General features: G+C 36.6%; 1 protein-coding gene and 1 long non-coding RNA gene across 2 annotated transcripts in view; both read right to left on the minus strand.

Moving 5' to 3' along the window:
• tcf7l1a (transcription factor 7 like 1a) overlaps nucleotides 1-21,797 on the minus strand; it is a 104,123-nt gene that overhangs the window by 79,495 nt on the left and 2,831 nt on the right.
• On the minus strand, nucleotides 1,226-8,901 carry LOC147835174 (uncharacterized). Its single transcript, XR_015501649.1, has 4 exons — nucleotides 8,619-8,901; nucleotides 6,407-8,579; nucleotides 3,632-6,369; nucleotides 1,226-2,362 (listed from the first exon to the last, which is right to left on the minus strand). It is a non-coding gene; the product is annotated as an uncharacterized LOC147835174 (long non-coding RNA).

Here is a 21,797-nt window from a genome sequence, read left to right on the forward strand (position 1 = left end):
ATCCAATTAGTAAAATCAGAACATGATTCAAAAATACAAATCCAATTAGTAAAATCAGAACATGATTCAAAAATACAAATCCAATTAGTAAAATCAGAACATGATTCAAAAATACAAATCCAATTCGTAACTTAAATATGCGATTAAAAAAATACACAAATTCAATACGTAAATTAGAAACAATACAAAAATACGCAAATCCAATTTGTAAATTCAAAACACGATACAAAAATAGGCAAACACTTCGTGAATTAAAAAAATAAAACAATAAAAAAAATAAACAAATCCTATTCATAAAATCAAAACATGATTCAAAACTACAAAAACAATTTGTAAATTCAATACGCGATTCAAAAATACCCAATCCCAATTCGTACAATTAAATCACAATCCGAAAATAGGCAAATCCATTTCGTGAATACAAAAAATAAATAAATAAATACACACAAAAAAATTTGTAAATTCAAAACACAATACAAAAGTATGCAAATCCAATTCGGAATATTAAAACACGATTCAAAAATACAAATTTAGTTTGTACATTTTTATACGATTCATTAATTTACAAATATGCAAATCCAATTCGTAAATTTAAAACAATACAAAAATACACAAGTCTATTTCGTAAATTCAAAAAAATTATTCACAAATACGCAAATCCAATTTGTAAATTCAAAACACGATTCACAAATACGCAAATCTAATTCGTAAATTCAAAAACAATTCAAAAATATTCTAATCCATTTCATAAATTCAAAAAATGATTCACAAATACATAAATCCAATTCGTAAATTCAAAACACAATACTAAATACGCATATCCAATTAGTTAATCCAAAACGCAATTTAAAAATACACAAAATACAATTCGAAGTTTAAAATACAATAAAAAAAAACACACAAATCTATTTCGTAAATTCAAAACACGATTCACAAATATGAAAACTTAATTCATTTGGTGAAAATATTTATAATATTTAAAGTATCTATTTTGTTTATGAATGGTGTCTACAGATGTACAAATTGTATTTTGTAAATGTATTTTTTATGGAGACTGATCTAGCTCAATAAAAGTAATTCCAAACTAAACATCAGCAGTAGACCTGTCGCAATAATCAATATATTGACCTATCGCACAGCACATGGACATGACCTCAATTATTTTTGCTGATGCAATATATATATATCGCCCAAAACCAAGCAATACTAGCAGCTTTTTTTTTTTACACTGAAAGAATAAATCATGAGGCTAATAATTCTGACTTCAACTGTACGATCTCCCAGTAGTGAAATGCATGGAAAATCCAGCCAGATGCATGCAGCATGCACACACAGGGAAACGCAATTCCCACAAAACATTGCAGCAGTGTTTGAATAAGCCTCCCAGAACGACTACAAATCCAGCATTTTGACAACCATAAGCCTGGTCAATTGAACGGCAATTATGGCGTTAAAACTTCTCGAAGATTTGTCAAGCCGTCCACTTTGTTTTGTGTGACGTTCCTTCAATGCGTGCATTCGGGACGGCTGATGTCTCAGGGATTACGACTGCGCCGCTGCGAAAGTGAAGTGTTTTGTGGATCTAGCGTGTAGCTCTCAGTCGCCACCCTCTAGGCTTTTGTTCGGCCTTTCAGAGCCATACTGAAGCACTGAAAGGACGCTATTCATAAAAGCTCCCATACACTCCCTGCCGCCTCGGCCAAGAGTCACTATAGAACATCCCTCATTTCACACGAGAATCAGGACCGGCTGAAAAAAAAAAAAAAAAAAGGCCCAAACCCCCGGCCCACAAAGAGTGATGACTCCTTAAGATGGGGAAAGGTCTTCAATATGGGCGAGGTTTTCACGGCTGACACCATCACAATACTTGCATGCACTCGCTGCTAACGCTAGAAACGCCCTTCAGTGTTCTGACAATTATTTGCAGGCTTAATTGTTGTTTTTGAAGACGCTGGACTTAAAGGGATAGCTGAAAATTCCGTCATCATTTATTTAGCCTTCTACTTGGAGTTTCTTCTGTTGAACACAGTAAAAAGAAGATATTTTGAAGAATGCTGGTGTTTTTTTCCTACTATGGAAGTTAATGGTTCTTCAGAATATCCTCTTTTGTGTTCAGATGAAGAAAGAAACTTATAAAGGTTTGGATGTATTAATATTATAATACATCAAACTACCAACTGCTCATTATAAATGGATTTATTAGTGATATTAAAAGACTGATGAGATGATAGTTACTTCAATAATAAAGCCTTAAACAATACATGACTCTAAATAGGCTGATTTTTGTTGTTAAATTGAAGTGGTAGTTTACAATTTCTTTCTTCTGTTGAACAAAGAAGATATTTTGAAGAATGCTGGAAACCTGTAACTATGTTTTTCCAATGACTATGGAAGTTGATTGTTTTCAGCATTCTTCAAAATATCTTCTCTTGTGTTCAGCAGGAGAAAGAAACTCAAAATATGGAGTCACGTGAGGCTGAATAAATAACGAGAATTTTAGACTTTGCGTGAACTAGCCCCTAAACAATTTTTATATAATAATTATATTAATAATAATACATGGAACTACCAACTCCTCATTATGAATGGATTTATTAGTGATATTAAAAGACTGATGAGATGATAGTTACTTCAATATTAAAGCCTTAAACAATACACAACTCTAAATAGGCTGATTTTGTTTTTCAATTTAAAGTGGTAGTTTACAGTTTCCTTCTTCTGTTGAACAAAAAAGAAGATATTTTGAAGAATGCTGGAAACCTGTAACCATGTTTTTTCTATGACTATGGAAGTCGATGGTTTTCAGCATTTTTCAAAATATCTTCTCTTGTGTTCAGCAGGAGAAAGAAACTCAACGTTTGGAGTCACTTGAGGCTGAATAAATAATGAGAATGTTTGATTTTGCATGAACTACCCCCTAAACTATTTTTATATAATAATAATAATAAGTATAATACATGGAACTACCAACTGCTCATTATAATTGGATTTATTAGTGATATTAAAAGACTGATAAGTTGATAGTCACTTCAATATTAAAGCCTTACACAATACACAACTCTAAATAGTCAAACTAAAGCGGTAGTTTACAATTTCTTTCTTGTTGAACAAAAAAGAAGATATTTTGAAGAATGCTGGAAACCTGTAACCATGTTTTTCCTTTGACTATGGAAGTCGATTGTTTTCAGCATTCTTCAAAATATCTTCTCTTGTGTGCAGCAGCAGAAAGAAACTTTGGAGTTTGGAAAGTTTAGAGTCATTTGAGGCTGAATAAATAATAAGAATTTTTGATTTTGCATGAACTACCCCCTAAACAATTTTTTGAAGGGAGGCAAAAATATGAATTATACACTGAACTACCAACAATGCATTGTGAATGAATTTAATAGTGATGGACCGATATTAAAATACTGATAAGATGATAATTACTTCCACATTATGGCCTGAAAACAGTACACGATTCTAAACAGGCTGATTGTCGTTGGGGTTTCTTTGGTGTTAAATGGCAACAAGGTCAATAAAACGATCTATAACAAACAAAACTGCATGGCGTTTTAATTTAAAAGTGGTAGTTCAAAGTTTCTTTTGTCTGTTGAACAAAAAAGAAGATATTTTGAAGAATGCTGAAAACCTGTAAGCATATTTTTCCTACCATGGAGGAATTTTTGATTTTGCATGAACTACCCCCTACACATTTCGCAATAATATTAATAGATCGAATTACCAACAGTGTATAGTGAATTAATATAATTGTGATGGACTGATATTAAAAGACTGTAAACAATAGGTTTAAGTTGGGTCTAAATAGGTTGCTTTTTGCAGTTTAATAGCTACAAGGTAAATAATGTGATCTATAATAAATAAAACTACATGACATTTCAACTTCAAGTGATAGTTTAAAGTTACTTTCGTCTGTTCAAAACAAAAGTTATTTTGAAAAATGTTTTTTCAACTATGGAAGTCAATGGTTACCGGTTTCTAACATTCTTCAAAATATCCTTTTTTAATTTTCCGAAGAAAATACCATTCATAAAGATTTAAAGCACTTAAGGATGACTACATCATTTTTGTTGAACTATCCCTTTCAATACTGAAATAATTATGAGTTCTTTAATACAAACTAGCTAAATAAAAAACAACTGTTTTGTGATTTTTGGCATCACAACATTTTAAATTTGTGTTTAAAATACAGAAATGTTGAGATCTGTTAAATAAATACATTGCTTTTCATTAATTACGGAAGCTGTAACATTAGCAAGCGTTCCTAAATTTACAAGATCAGTCCCCAAACTATAAAAGATGTCAATAATAGCTCAAATTGAAGCACTTTTTAAGCTCTAAGTGAATTTTTTCAATAGTTTCCAGCACTTTACTGCACTTAAACTGTAGTAAACTATGTATTTACATACAGATATGTACATCATCAATGCATTATATGAAATGCTGCTTGTTTATAGTATTCTAGGGGGAATTTTTAAGATTTGCCTCGAGCAATTTACAATCAGTATCATTAAAAACCTATAATTTACTCTTAAAGTCCGCATGAACCAGAAGCTGCAACCTTTTTTTCCCCGTATTGTGATGCAGTTCTTAGACAAACAGAATATTAAATGAGAAAACAGTGGGCGTGGCTTGTTTTTTCTACTGCAGGCTGATTGGATGTAGTAAAGTCATTCATAAAGATTTGGAAAGGGGTTTGGGAAGAGTTAGTACAACCATAACAGACTCCTCCTCCTCACCATTTCTGTTTGTTGTGCAGCTGGAGGGGCGTGGTTAAGTGTGTTAGCCCTACCCAATACATCAGACACATGCAATCTGACAATTGAACTGAAAACAAACAGGGGAACAGTGGATTTCCAGATTTCAAGAACAAATTATTTTGTTTTTCTTAATGACATGCACAGATCAATTATTCACCACTAAACTAGTAAAGCAGGGTTCTTGCACCATTTTAAAAGTAAAATCTAATGCTTTTTAAGACCTTTTTAAGACCTCAACAAATATAATTTAAGACCCAAAAATTGTATAATTTCTTTGGAAAAGGCAACTCATTTTAATGTCCTCGTTAGATTTAAATAAAGTGTGCTTTGTTACAGTATGGATAACCCACAGTACCTGACTTTTGGGTGTCTGGTGGTGAAATGAAACTGTTATAGCTGACTGTGAGGGGGCGTCTGAACTAGAGCTGTAATCAGGCTATAAAAGTTAGGCACGATAGCGCCCAAACCCGACAACTATCAACTATTAGATGATTTACGGTGACCACTGTACTTCCCTATCGTCATTAAAGGGTCACGAAACACCAAAACACATTTTTTGAGCTGTTGACAGTCGTATATGTGTCCCACACTGCTAAAAACACTATTAGGACACCTATATTTCACTAAAAAGTGTAAATTGGTTGTTTTCGCGTTATTTCAAGCAAATTCGTACTTCCTGTTTGAAACGAATTTTTGAAGCCGCGTCACGGTCATGACATAATAGCGTGTATTCCAGCGTGCAGACTGGACGTCTGTGCCAGAGTGTGTCTTGTTACGTCTTACAGTGTGCTGCATTAATGCATGAGTAAGGCTTGGTTTAAACCAATCAGCGCGCTCTATTGTGCAACTTCATTAATATTCATTACTGTCACCGTGTTTTCAGGACAGAGACGCCACGTTGTGTTGGCAAAACAAGCGTGAAGTGTTGCTTTTATAGTTTGCTGCAGTTAAGTTTTGTTTTCATTTTCTCTCTGTGAGAGCTCAGCTGGAGTCACGTGTGGATTAACAGTGTACGCGACGCTCGACAACAATAACTTACGTGTCTAAGGAGGATTATTGTTTACCTGAGAGCTGTTCTCATCTGCAAACGCTGAGATCCGGATTCGCTTGTAGTCTTCTCTTCATAAAGACCGGCTCTAGTTGCTGGTGATTGTCCTGTCTCTACAGATTTGGTAAGTGAGCGATCAGTGCTCTTTGTTTATTCAGTTTGTTCGTATTGAACTAAGTTAACTATTGCACCGAGTGTAAACATGTTAGCACCACAACCAAACTTTAACCTCGTGTAGGGTTTTCACCGCATTTAGTGACCGGAATAACACACGCGGCTTTCTGATGCTACCTGCCGTGTGCATCTAAGTTTCCGGGAAATGCGGAGTTTTTTTTTCTCTCATTCGCCGTGCGGTATCAAAAATTGCATGAAAAATACACGCTTAGAGCTGATCCTCGAATCAAACATCTTGTTTGTCGCGAGGGGCATGAATGAATTGCCTGAATGAAAGAGCCAAACTGCAGTTAAAGTCCACCATTTAATAATTTGTCAAAAATTCGACTACAGATGTCCATGTAGGTTAAACACCATCACTTTCTCCTGTGTGTGTGTATTTTGACTCTGAAACTCGCGCGTGCACAAATAGACAATCCCACACCATCCCACTTTAGTTCCTCCGACACTCCCCCCTAAACAGAGCTGGACACGCCCACTTTTCTGACTTTTTCCAAAGTAGAGGTGTGAAAACACCCTGCTGAAACGAGGGGGTATCATGGCCCTTTAAGCACACCGGCTGAAAATTCAATACCTACAGCCATTTTACGGTAAAATTTAGGACAATTTAAGACCTTAATTTCCAGGATTTTAATTTAAGACTTTTTAAGGACCCGTGGGACCCTGTAATGCGAGCTAACAATCAATATGTTTAGCTTTGATTTCCTGGAGACTTTCAATGACCTCCCATATTAAAATGGACGTTTGTTTATATTAATGAGCTCCAAATGTTGAATATAAAATAATATTCATTTTAAGATGTTATGTATTAGTCGGCAGAATTTCATGCAAAAGCAAATATTATGTTTACACAGGAAACTATTCGGTAGGATAAACTAACATTAAAGCAACACAACTAAACCTTCAAGCCATTTCAAGCACAAAAATTGAAGCACATTTCAAAAAAAGTCTAAAACTCGAGAATTTTCAAGGGTTTCCAGGACCCTAACGAATAACTTATCAGGTCTCCACTCGAGCTGTATGTGACAAAGCATAACAAAGTCATGCTCTATATCAGCTTCGCACACATTTATCAGGTTTCAGAAGTCAGCAGACATGCATTCCTTGTGCTAAAGGTAACATTACGAGGGGGAAGACAGCAGTAATTAAAAGCGCAGCATGATAACCGTATCACAAGCAACTGATCGTACAAGGAATGGGCTGAAAGTACAGCTCACCCAACAAGAAAATCCTGATGCCGCTGATATCAGATCTCCCATGGCCTTTTCAGCCTGGCATGAAGCAGCAGGCACAACAAGGCCATGTGAGACAGTAGAGGGCTGCGATGAGATAACACGTTATCACACCGTTCACGTGCTCCAACAGGACACACACACACATGCATGCTTGCTTTGGCCTGAAGCTGTGCAATTCGATGATATATACAGCTGAAGTCAAAATTATTCGCCCTCTTTTGCCAATATTTCCCAAATGATGTTTAACAGAGCAAGGAAATTTTCACAGTATTTCCTAAAATATTTTTTCTTCTGGAGAAAGTCTTATTTGCTTTATTTCAGCTAGAATGAAATATATATGTTTTTTTTATTTAAAACCATTTTAGGGTCAATATTATTAGCCCCTTTAAAGGGCACCTATGATGAGAATTATCTTTTGTAAGCTGTTTGGACAGAGCTGTGTGTAGGTATAGTGTGTCCACAGTTATATTGGGGTGATTTAAACACAATAAGTCTCTTTTTTAAAAATTGCTCACATTAAAATAGGATCCAAACCCCTCCCATTTTGAGGCCGACAAGTGATGTAAGACTCCTATGTGAGGTAGGAGTGCGGCTTTCCTGCCCACTGAATATATTTACAGCTGCGTATTAACATAACTCCATAGTAACACGTATAATGATATCAACAAGACAGGGTATGCGCAAAGCAACTGGGAGTAAAAGATCTGTTCAGCTCTCTGTGATCATCAATCATCATCAAATACGATCAAGAATGAGTTTTACAAGTTTAACACGTTTAAAACGTTAAAGACGGTAAAATTGCTGTAATTCGTCACCAGAGGCGAGTGTTGCGAGTGCAATTATAAAAGTAGACGCTTCAATCCTGGTTTGTGGACGTTAAATCAGGTTTATTTTTACATTAACATAACGAATATCCATAAAGCAGTGGATTTTAATATCCTGTCACATTTGGCGTGCAAAAAAAGTGCAAAGTTAAATGCGCGCTGTATGTGTGTCCACTGTGTGTGACTCATTGTTGCAGAAAGGCTTGAATTAACTCCACAACACATACATCAAATAATAATTGGGAAAGTTCTTACTGTAGTATTTCTCACAAATGTTACGTGCAGGAATTAATTTGTGCCAGAAAAAGCCGGATCTGGATCCGGTACCTCGTTTACCGAGATGTCATTTCATCCCAGCCCCGCCCCAATATTACTTTTTTTCCACGACTGCCCGACCCTCTTAACTTTCGTCCACGACACCTACCCCCCGTCCCACGCTTCACTTTCGTCCACAACATCTTCCCCCCCAGCCCCACTACTCACTTTCTTCCACGACACCTTCCCCCCCTGCTCCACTCTTCACTTAAATCCACGACCCCTTCCCCCCTGCTCCACTCTTCACTTTTGTCCACGACACCTTCCCCCCGTCCAATCTTCACTTTAGTCCACGACACCCCTCCTGTATAATCTTCACTTTCATCCACGACACCCCTCCTATCCAATCTTCACTTTCGTCCACGACAAACTGCCCTGCTTTTTACTTTGGTCCACAAAACCTTGCCCCGCACCCCACTCTTCACTTTCGTCCTCGACACCTTCCCCCCTGCCCCGCTCTTAACTTTCATCCATAACACTTTCCCCCTGCCCCACTCTTCACTTTCTTCCACGACACCTTCTTCCCTGCTCCGCTCTTCACTTTCGTCCATGACACCTTCCCCCCCGTCCAATCTTCACTTTTGTCCACGACACCCCTCTTGTCCAATCTTCACTTTCATCCACGACACCTTCCCCCCGTCCAATCTTCACTTTCATCCACGACACCTTCCCCCCGTCCAATCTTCACTTTCATCCACAACACCTTCCACCCCGTCCAATCTTCTCTTTCATCCACGAGACTTTCCCCCTGTCCAATCTTCACTTTCGTTCATGACACACCGCCCCCACTGCCCCGCTCTCCCTCCTCTGGTAACATTCTGGATCAGTTACCCCAAACTGTTCCAATACCTCGCAATTTACGAATTAAACACTGGTCACTGAAATCTGCTTCCTTCATGTCTGTCACTATGCTGCTTATCTGACGCAACCGAGGCAAAGAACCGAGGCACAATCTTACAGGCACGTGGAAACGGTGGGCGGGGAGAACTAGCTCATTTGCATTAAAGGCACAGGCAACAAAAACAGCTACAATGTGTTCAGAACAGAAAATCCCAATACTCTGAGAGGTCTAAATAAAAATAATAAATAAATAAATAATCTGATGGGTGCTTTGAGCTGAAACTTTACATTCTGGAGACACAAAAGATTCATCTTAAATCTTGAAAAAGGGGTAAAATAGGTGCCCTTTAAGCAATATTTTTTCAGATTGTCTACAGAACAAACTATTGTTATACAATGACTTGCCTAATTAACCTAGTTAAGCCTTAACATGTCACTTTAAGCTGAATACTAGCATCTTGAAAAATATTTAGTCAAATATTCAAATATTATGTGCTGTCATCATAGCAAAGATAAAATAAATCAGTTATTAGAAATGAGTTACTAAAACTATTATGTTTAGAAGTGTTTCCCAGTGATGGGTTGCAGCTGAAAGGGCATCCGCTGTGTAAAACATATGCTGGATAAGTTGGGGGTTCATTCCGCTGTGGCGACCCCAGATTAATAAAGGGACTAAGCCGAAAAGAAAATTAATGTTTAGAAATCTGTTGGGGAAAAATTCTTCTCTCCATTAAACAGAAATATTCAGTTGGCCTAATAATTCTGTATATCGTTATCAGGATATGAGATGACTTTGGCCGAATGCCCGCTTTCTCACCCACCTGGCACCCTCATCCCCACAGCTTGCTTGTGTTTTTTTGTTTTTTTCACCCTATAATGCATCACCCCTAACATCCCCCAGCACCCCTCTCTCTCTCTCTCTCCCCATCCCGAGGCCCCAGGAAGCTCTGACTGCGAGGTAATAACTGAAAACAGCTGTTAAAAATACCAGACTGATGAAGCCTGAAGCCCCCCCACCCCCTTAAACTTTATCCCCAGCACAATCAAGTTTTATTAGCATGGAGTGATGCATGAAGTCAGTACGCAGCTCTGAGCGAGCGAGCAAGCGAGAGAGAGAGAGAGAGAGAGAGAGAGAGAGAGAGAGAGAGAGAGAGAGAGAGACGTTTAGTTTTTTTTGTAAAGGAAAGGGAGTCGGCGGGGGTGAAACTCACTGCAGGACATGCGAGCGAACATGAAGTGGTTTTTGATGAGCGCTGAACACTGCCAGTGCGGAAACTTATCAATGGAGAATGACATCAGCGACTTTCACTAAGAGATGTGATGGTATGCAAATTACATATCGCGATTATGGTGAGCAAAGTTATACTCAAAAGTAAACTTCACACACACTTAAAGGGTCAGTTCAGCCAAAACTTGCTCTGAAGCAGCTTGAGCTTATTTTATTCATCTGTTGAACACACAAGAAGAGATTTTGAAGAATTTTGTAAACCTGTCACCATTGACTTGCATAGAAAGATAAAATAAATACTATGGAAGTCAATGGTGACCGTTTGCAACATTCTTCAAAATATCTTCTATAGTGTTCAACAGAAAAAAAGTGTGAGGAAATGATGACAGATATATGAATCCCTTTTAAGTTATTCCATCGAGTTTTGCATCTGAAAATGAACAAACAATAAATAAAATTTGCACCAATCTGCAATGTTGTAATAAACGCATTAACATGTATTCCAGCTTTTTTGATTTGTTTACTTCTTTTATTCTGCAAGTACATAGTTTTTTTGTGTGTTTTTAAGGTATTTGTTTATTAAAGCCGCACTTGGAAAACTGCCTCACAAACTAGGTCTCCATTGTTTTTCAAGCAGCTTCATGAAAGCCAAACAGAGCCGTGCGATTTGACGAAAATATCGTATTATTTTGACTTATCTAATTGCTAAATAAATATTTACTGATGACACAATGTAATTTTGTGGAGTCAAGCTTCAGCTCTGTATTCTCAATATTGTGCAGGACACATTTTAAATGAAGCAAATACAATATACTTTAATATATATTTATATATATATATATATATATATATATATATATATATATATATATATATATATATATATATATATATGTATGAGCAATTCCAACCTTGCCATGAAAAAAAATTAAGTTTTCGCCAAAATAGCAAAACCGTTTCTGCCTTTTATGTGTAGGCTTGTATTTTACAGTGCTTTGAAAATACTGAAAAATGTCTCTGTCAGAGTTTTCAAACAATTATATTTGATTTGCCAAAGTCACATACGCCACATCCATAACAGAGAGATATCACATCCATAACAGAGAGATATCACATCAATAACAACACTTTTTCCTCATAAATGCAAAGATGTAAAATCAAATAAAAGCAATTATGTTTGTTTTATAAAGAGCTACTCTTATCCTCTTTATCAGCATCGTTTCTTTTGGGTTGTGCAGTTTAATTCACAGAATTTCTACAAAGTATGCTGCATACTGTAAACTTGCAGACTTTTTTGTCACATCCATGGCGCATGTTTATTTTCCTCATTTAAAATATAAATAATGTTTATAGATTGATATTATTCTGCTCCCACAATACTGTGGCATGTTGTTTTGAAAAATATAAAGAGATGTGTCAATATAATGTTAACATACACTTCCTCTGTCAATTTATGTTTTGAGATTTTACTGCAAATGTCACATCCATAACGCTGAAATTGCTATATATATATATATATATATATATATATATATATATATATATATATATATATATATATATATATATATATATATATATATATATATATATATATTCAGTTGAAGTCAGAATTATTACCCACTTTTTTCCCCTGATTTCTGTTTAGACGCACATTTCTAAACATAATAGTTTTAATAACTCATCTGTAATAACTGATTTATTTATCTTTGGCATGATGACTGTAACTAATATAACTAGATATTCTTCAAGACACTTCTATACAGCTTAAAGTGACATTTAAAGGCTTAACTAGGTTAATTAGGTTAACTAAGCAGGTTTGGGTAATTAGGCAAGTCATTGTATAACGATGGTTTGTTCTGTAGACTTCTGAAAAAATATGTAGTAATATATATAATATAATATATATATAATAATATTTATCTTAAAATTATGTTAAAAAAATTAAAAACTGCTTTTCTTTGCCAGCTACAACCCAGTACTGAGAAACACCCATATACACTCATTCACACTCATACACTATGGCCAGTTTAGTTTATTTAATTAACCTATTCCACATGTGTTTGGACTGTTGGGTAAACTGGAGCACCCAGAGGAAACCCACACCAACACGGGGAGAACATGCAAACTCCACACAGAAATGCCAACTGACCCATCCGGGACTCGTGACCTTATTGCTGTGAGGAGACAATGCTAACCACTGAGCCACTGTGTCACCCTTGTAAGTGTTTAATTTATACATATAATATTATTTTACACACACACACACACATACACTGTGCAAGCAATCAATTAATAAGTATAAATAAGAATAAAATTAATGGGCCGATGCACTAAGGAGATTTCTGCATCATTACAGTAAGAACACAAACAGATTGAGAGTGCAGGGTAATGACGACGGCGCTCCTGCTATCTACACATTACCGTAAACACAACAAAACCATACGAAGATAATTGGCCAAAGAGATAAAGCCATGGCAAAAAAAAAAACCAGAGCAAACTCTGAATGCTTCCATGCAGCAGTGCAGGACGCGATATGATCAACAGGAAAGAGATCTGCGTTACGGCTCTGGCCTTGGGAACGGCTCCTGCATTCCTTTATCTACTTCCTGTAGCATTTCTTCAGCCCCTGTGGTTCGCCCTCACGTACAGATTCATAAACCATGCTGCGTTCGGGAGGAGCGTCTGTAAAGTAGGCTTTATTTTGTGCCTGGTCTGTAAAAAAAAAAAAAAAACGAATCCGACGTACAGAGCGACGCCAAGCTTGTGTGGAAAACCAGAGGGAAATAATGTTTAGCTTGACATTTTCTTGCTTTAAAGACTTTCTGGTTTTAATCTCGGTCAATAATCAAGTTACCAGAGAGGGTCTCTTCAGTGGAACCAATCCAACAGGAACTTTATAAACGGAGGCAGCAGGAAAACTGAGCTTCGTTCACTCATTCACTAATAGTGATTGCACTACAGCAGGAAAGAATGAATGAAAATGACTGAGCGAATTTATCCATTAGCGACAGTGATGTTAATAATGTGAACCGGAGGATAATTTAGTTATGAACATGACATCTAGCATCATTTAAGCCTTCACTGAGTGAATAAAAAACCCTATATGATCGACATATATAACGCTATATTGTTATATATAACAATTATTTTGCTCGATTTTGGGAAAAATCATAATCACGATTATTTTGGTCATAAGTGTAATCACGATTATTCAAAACGATTATCAGTTGAAGTCAAAATTATTAGCGCTCCTGAGAATTTTTTTTTTTATAAATATTTCCCAAATGATGTTTAACAGAGCAAGGAATTTTAACAGTATTTCCTATAATATTTTTCTTCTAGGCTTATTTGTTTTATTTTAGCTAGAATAAAAGCATGTTTAAATATTTTGAAACCAATTTTAAGGTCAACATTATTAGCCCCCTTAAGCAATCTATTTTTGATTGTCTGTAGAAGAAACTACTGTTAAAAATGACTTGCCTAATTACTCTAGTGAAGCCTTTTAATGTCACTTTAATCTAAATGCTTGTATTTTGAAAAATATCTAGAAAATTTTGTGCTGTCATCATAGCAAAGATAAAAGAAATCAGTAATTAGAAATGAGATATCAAAACTATTATGTTCAGAAATAAAAAAAGGAAAAGGGTTGCTAATATTCAGGAGGGCTAATAATTCTGACTTCAACTTCATATATACAGTTATTTTCCACCCTGCAAAGGAAAGAGAAATAAATACAATAGAATAAAAACATGAAACAAACTGTGCTTTAAGCATCTTCACTTTAAGAAAAACACTTTAGCTACAAAAATCCTTCAGTCAAGAGCAGAGAGGGATTTTCTCTTTTTATTTAATAATGATAAAAAGGCGGCAGCAAGAATAGTGCGCTGTCTCTTTAATGGTTACTCTTTCACGTGTCTTTTGATCTTCAACTTGTTTATTACACAAATGAGGGTTAATATGAATATTCTCTAAACACCGTGTTTTGACATCTATTTGACCATTAAAGAGCTCGCGTTAAGATGACTTTAGATGTCTGCGCTCCTCTGCTCGTCTCAGTGTGCGAATGAGACCGAATGCTGACTGGCCGCATGCTTCTGGCTGCACACACACACATAAGCACACGCTCTTTCGCGCTTTTAAGAGCAACACGTGTTCAGCTGGAAATAGGGCGGTATATGATGCAATAATCGTTTATCTCGATTAATGCCTCTTCATAATCGTTTGAAGCCAAAATCGAAATCGGATTTTCGATTAATTGCACAGCCCTACTATATTGATTGACATTGATTACATTTATATATTGAGATATTGTTCACTCATTCACTAATCCCTAAATAGTGAGTGCACTACATTGGAAAATAGTGAATGAAAACTACTTATGGCCTGTTTCCACTGAGTGGTACGGTACGGTTTGGTACGCTTTTATGGCAGTTTCCACTGTCAAAGGGCGTACCGAATCGAACCACTTTTTCGGCAACCTTTTTGAAACACGAGAAAGGGTACACAAAGGCGGAGCTGAACGCTATTGGTTTAGAGAGATATGTCATTCGCTTACGCAAGAAGCCAAAATGAAAACAAAAAACCCGCCATGTTTAAAATACACAGCCGAGAGATTACAGCGTAATTATATATATATACATATATTAACGAGCCACGGTCAATCCGGCCTTAAACAAACCTTGTCGTCGTCTTGATGAACAGCCACAAAGCCATGGAGTAGAGAAGAATCTACCTTGTGCCTCGTAGTTTTTTACGAGCCAGTCTGAAGCGCAAGTGTTTTCGCTTTCTTGCTTGCGCTCGCCGCACATCTATATCTGAAATAACAAACTTCTTGAGCTGATGACAATAACGTGCGCTGGATTATTGACGTGCTTTTGAAACCCGATCCTGTCAGACACTGAGAAATGCGAGAGTGAAGTGCGAAAAAACAAAGGAGAAGCCGGAAAAAAGGAGCACGTTATTTCTTCAGCAAACGTGAAAAAACTGCCATGTTTAAATTTTTATCATCTCCTTTTGGACTGATATGAACTGGGAATGATGGAATTACTCTCTAAATAAGCTTACATGTGCTGCAGACACAGATGAGAGGTTTGCGCTGACTGTAGGCTATATTTTGTGTTGTTTTGAACCTAAATAAAGACGAAATGTCTGCTTTGTGTAGGTCTTCTGTAGTTGGTAACATATCGGAGACTGTAAGGGGCCGTATGTGTTCATATATGTTCATTTATTTATTTATTTTATATAATTACAGACGTTACAGTAGGCTATTTTGCGCTGTCATTGATCTGCAGTTATAATCAAATCCTGTTCATAGATGGTAATAAACATTTATACAGAATTATTTATGTGTGTAAAGCATCTGTTTTGTGAGAAGTGCTTCTCATATGATATGCGAGCGACCTGTACAGCTTTATTGTACACATTTCCTTGAGCGAAAATGACACCAACTGAAACTTATATACATCATACACCACGCAGACCAAAAGGGTACCCTTGGTAGTGGAAACGCAAGCCTGGTAAAGGTGACCCGTACCGACCAGAACCATACCATACCAGTCAGTGAAAACGAGCCCTTAGTGCAGGGGTCACCAATCTCGGTCCTGGAGGGTCGGTGTCCCTGCAGGGTTTAGCTCCAACTTGCCTAAACACACCTGCCTGGATGATTCAAGCATACCTAGTAAGACCTTGATTAGCTTGTTCAGGTGTTTTTGATTAGGGTTGGAGGTAAAATCTGCAGGACACCGGCCCTCCAGGAACAAGTTTGGTGATCCCTGCATTAGTGAATTGATCTATTAGCGACAGTGATGTAAATAATGTAAGCAAAGGATAAGTTCATCGTGAACATTACATCCACCATCGTTTAACCCTTTATTGGGTAAAAAAAAAAACATATATAATCTTTTTATTGACACTGATTACAAATATATACTGAGAACTTGTTCAGTCATTCGCTAAACCCTATATAGTAAGTGCACTGCATCAGGAAAAAGTGAATGAAAATAACTATAATATATAAAAATTTATTTACATATATATACATATATATATATATATATATATATATATATATATATATATATATATATATATATATATATATATATATATATATATACATATATACACACACACACACACATATATATATATATATATATATATATATATATATATATATATTCTGGTTCAAATGTAAAGTTAGAACAAAAACAAAGACAAATAATTATTTTTGGATCAATTCGAGATGACTCCCAGAATCAAAATCAAATTGAATCGCTAATATCCTAAAGATTCACACCATTTAATGCATAGGGAGCAGTTCTGAACACATCTTCTGGTTCACTTCTGGCCTTCTAACAAGACTCGGCATTCACAGAGCACACGCAGCTAAAGAGAGACTGAAATATTTCTAAATTAATTTGGATTTGTTTAGTTTATCCTTACAGAACGAAAAAACATCCCAGCCCATAGCACATTAAGTCGGGATAAAATTGTTAAACAAGAATTTTGAACTACAAACAAATACAATATAATCCCCAAAAAATAATATTTATATAAACATTTCTGCTTTAAAGACATTTCTTTGTTAAAAAGTTTTAAACAAACAACATAAACAATGCTCTCTCTCTCTTGTGAAATAAGAACTTTATTCTTTGTAATCTTCCCTTTCAATCTTACCTTAAGAGCTTGTTAATAAACTTTTTAATTAAATATACAACTTTTAAGACGGCAGTACTGTCATACATACATTTCAACTATAATCAAAAGCACAGAAACTTAAAATCTGGTTCAAGTGAAACGTTATGCTGCGTTTACACCAGACGCTGAACATGCATCAAGCTCGAGTGATTTACATGTTAAGTCAATGCAAACGCATGAATTGGCATCCTGCGGCGTGATACGCAAGACTGGCGCGTATTGCGTGGCGCGAATTGAGTGTTTTGCGCGTTTCACGCGAATTGCTTAAGTTCAAAATTCGTAACTTGAGCGGACATTCGCGCGGCGTTAACCAATCAGTAGCTTGCTCTTGTGGAGGCGTGATTGTGACGTACACCCGTTGTTGGAGTCCAGGGGGAAACCCTTCAGCCGAGACCGACAAAAAGTTCATCAAACTGGGCTGGGCTTAGTCAGAAGCCCAGCTGAAAGCCTCCATCATCCAGGTTCAGTTTCTGGAGGAGTTGATGAGCACACAGAGCTAGATGCACCTCTGAAAGAATCTAGTGGACTCAGACACGGCCCTAAACGCATCAACGCTGTCTTTCAGTCTTCATAAAGCACAAAAACGCTGTTATTTTCTCAATAAAATCTATGTTAGCCATTTATTAACAAAGCTACGGTCACCGGGCTGACAGAAGCCCTGCCCATCACGCGAGTCCACGTCTGTTCTGAAGTGAATTTGACATGCGAATGAAGCGGATTTGACACTAGAGTGAAGCGAGTAAACTCAAATGTTCACGCAGCTATTTACGAGTGAATAGCGCGATTTATCCGCACGTTCCGCGTCTAGTGTAAACGCAGCTTTAGAACAAAAATAAAAATAAAAAAACGTAGATAAAAAAAAATCATTTTGGGATAGAATCGAGATGACTCTCAGAATCTGAATCAAATAAATTGTTAAGTTCCTAATAATTCACACTATTTAGTGCATAGGGAGCAGTTCTGAACACATCTTCTGGTTCACTTCTGGCCTTCTAACAAGACTCGGCATTCACAGAACACACGCAGCTAAAGAGAGACTGAAATATTTCTAATTTAATTTTGATTTGTTTAGTTTTTCCTTACAGAATGAAAAAACATCCCAGCCCATAGCACATTAAGGCGAGATAAAAATTGTAAAACAAGAACTTTAAATATATGGCACGACGCTGCGCTCACTAAAGCGAGTTCTCTGCGCCCTTAAACTACATGAAATTCCAATATAATGCCTGAATATCACCTTCATATAGACCTTCATGCCTTATTTCTTTGTTAAAAAGTTGTAAACAAAGAAAAAATTTGGCCTTTCAATGTTACATTAAGAGCTTGTTAATTATCTTTTTTAATTAAATATACCATTTTAAGGAAGGCAGTACTGTCATACATATATTCCAATCATAAACAAAAGCACAGAAACTCCAATTCTGGTTCAAATGTAAAGTTAGAACGAAAATAAATATGAAAAATGTAGATAAAGAATCGTTTTAAGATCGAATTAAGATGACTCAGAGTCAAATTGAATCGCTAGGTTCCTAAAGGTTCACACCATTTAATGCATAGGGAGCAGTTCTGAACATATCTTCTGGTTCACTTCTGGCCTTCTAACAAGACTCGGCATTCACAGAGCACACGCAGCTAAAGAGAGACTGAAATATTTCTAAATTAATTTGGATTTGTTTAGTTTATCCTTACAGAATGAAAAAAACATCCCAGCCCATAGCACATTAAGTCGGGATAAAATTGTAAAGCTGTGTTTGTTCGGTCATTTATGCAAACATTCGTACACCGGTTTTCAGGTTTCCTGAAGCGTCCTGCACTACAGGAATGCTGTCTTAACTTAAAGGCCTGGACAATGTCCCCTCTGTAGGCGAAGACGGCGGTGGGACGGGCCCGAGACGGGAGGGGGGTGCCTGGTTTCTCTCTCTCCATCTTCCCCCACCCGTCTCTGAGTGCTGAGTGTGTGGAAAAGGCTTGGGCTGTTGACAGGGCTGTTCTCCTGAGCACTGTTTGTTTATGTAAAATGAGGCCCTTCTCGTACGCAGGACAATTCCTCTGTTTACTTTATATTGTCTCGTAGGTCTTAAAATACCGTCGTAAGAGGAGAGAGCTTGAAAGATGGAGTAGAGGAGAATGTCAGTCAAAAACCTGCAGATATATGCCTTCGTGAGGTACTAAGTGCACTTAAGTTTAATTAATATCACTGGTTAGCATGTGTCGAGACTTATACAAGTGGATACGCAAGTGTGAAGTGCTTCCAAAACAATTAAAGTTGCTCAAGTTCTCGCTTTATTCTGAATTGTTGTCGTTTGCTGCATCTAAATCGCAAAGTTTGAACTATACAAAACATCAAGAGCCAATCAGAATCGAGCAGTTAACAGATCTTGTGCATTTAAAGGGGCAGTTCACGCAAAAAACGAAAGTCTGTCATTTACAAATGAGGCCTTCAGGTAAGCAGTACAATTCCTCTGTTTACTTTATATTGTCCTGTTAGCATGGCAATTTCACTGGTTAGCATGTGCTGTGCCTTAAACAAGTGGATACGCAAGTGTAAAGTGCTTCGAAAACAATTAAAGTTGCTCACATTCTTGCTTTATTACGAATTGTTGTTGTTTTTTTTTTTACACCTAAATTGCGGCCATTATTGCAAATACAATGATCACGGTTTTTATAATCGCATAAGATACTTATTATTAGAATCGCTCATTTTAAACTATACAAACATCGAGAGCCAATCAGAATCGAGCAGAGTTAACAGAACTTTTGTGTTTAAAAGGGCAGTTCACGCAAAAAAAATTTATTTTGTCATTTACAAATGAGGCCTTCTTGTACGCAGGACAATTACGCTGTTTACTTTATATTGTCTCCTAGGTCTTAACATACTGTCAAAACAGTTTGAGTTCAGTCAAAAGCGTGCTTGGACAACACAGATATATGCCATCGTGAGCTACTAAGTGCACTTACGTTTAATTAAAACCATGAGTTAGCATGTCTCGAGATTTAAACAAGTGGATACGCAAGAGTGAAGTGCTTCCAAAACAATTAAAGTTGCTCACATTCTTGCTTTATTACGAATTGTTGTTGTTGTTTTTCATACCTAAATTGCGGCCATTATTGCAAATACAATGATCACGGTTTTTATAATCGCATAAGATACTTATTATTAGAATCGCTCATTTTAAACTATACAAACATTGAGAACCAATCAGAACTGAGAAGGGTTAACAGAACTTGTGCGTTTAAAGGGGCAGTTCACGGTAAAAAAAAAATAATTATGTCATTTACAAATCATACGCTGGACAACTCCTCTGTTTACTTTATATGGTCTCGTAGATCTTAAAATACCATCGTAAGAGAGAGTTTGAGTTTAGTCAAAAACGTGCTCGGACAATACAGGTATATGCCATCGTGAGCTACCAAGTGCACTTAAGTTTAATTAATATCACTGGTTAGTATGTGTCGAGCCTTAAACAAGTGGATGCGCAAGTGTGAAGTGCTTCCAAAACAATTAAAGTTGCTCAAGTTCGCGTTTTATTCTAAACTGTTGTTATTTTGCCTAAATTATTATTACAAATATAATGATCACGTTTAAAAAATATGTTTAATAACCGTATAAGAAGTGAGAAGAAGAGACTTATTATTAGAATCACTCATTTTGAGCTATACAAATATCAAGAGCCAATCAAAATCGAGCAGAATTAAGTGAGCTTGAAGGGATAGTTTAAAGCAAATTTAAACTATTTAAAGGGATAGTTCACTCAAACATGAAATTGTGGATTACTTGCAACAAACATGTTTAAGTTTAAGTTATATTGTTGATTTCAGAGAATATTTTGAAGTTGGCTTGCTTTAAAATATTGCCTTTTGTGTTAAACAGAACTCAACCCTGCTGAAAAAAACAGCTTAGACCAGCCTAGGCTTGTTGGCTATTTTTAGCTGGTTGACCAGCCTGGTTTTAGAGGGGTTTTGGCCATTTCCAGCCTGGTCTTAGCTGGTCAGGCTGGAAAATGACCAGCTAAATCCAGCTAAAATCAGCTTGACCAGCCTGGTTTAAGCTGGACATAGCTGGTTTTGGCTGGGTTCTCAGCCTGGCTAGGCTGGTCAAGCTGGTTTTAGCTGGTCATCTCCCAGCTAGACCAGCAAAGAGCAGGCTGGAAATAGCTGGAAACCAGCCTGGAAATGCCCAAAACCCCTCTAAAACCAGCCTGGTCGACCAGCTAAAATCAGCCAACCAGCCCAGGCTGATTTAAGCTGTTTTCTTCAGCAGGGAAACTTAAAGGTTTTGACACAGATGATGAAGAGTAAATGCTGAGTACATTTTAATTCTAGGGTGCGCTGTCACTTAAAATGGGCACAAAACATAGCTGAAGTGAGCACATTATCATTGGTGTGAAGGTTAATAAAGTTATATTGTCATTCTTAGTCTGAGTGGATCTTTTTTGGAGAGTTTTTGTTAGCATCTAACAAACTTCACCAGACTTAATTAATAAACAAATCATTACGGTCACACCAAGAGAGCCGAGATAAACAAGTCAAACAAGATTAGCCTAACAACATGATATTGGCTAATCGGCACACAAAAGCACTGGACTTTTGCCCTGCTTGTTTACTCGGACTCGAATATAATTAAATCAATTAGGAAACATTATTTAATAAGGAAGTGATAATTAGCAAACA

Source organism: Danio rerio, chromosome 10 (genome assembly GCF_052040795.2).
Source record: "Danio rerio strain M-AB ecotype USA chromosome 10, GRCz13ab, whole genome shotgun sequence".
NCBI classification, from domain to species: domain Eukaryota; kingdom Metazoa; phylum Chordata; class Actinopteri; order Cypriniformes; family Danionidae; genus Danio; species Danio rerio.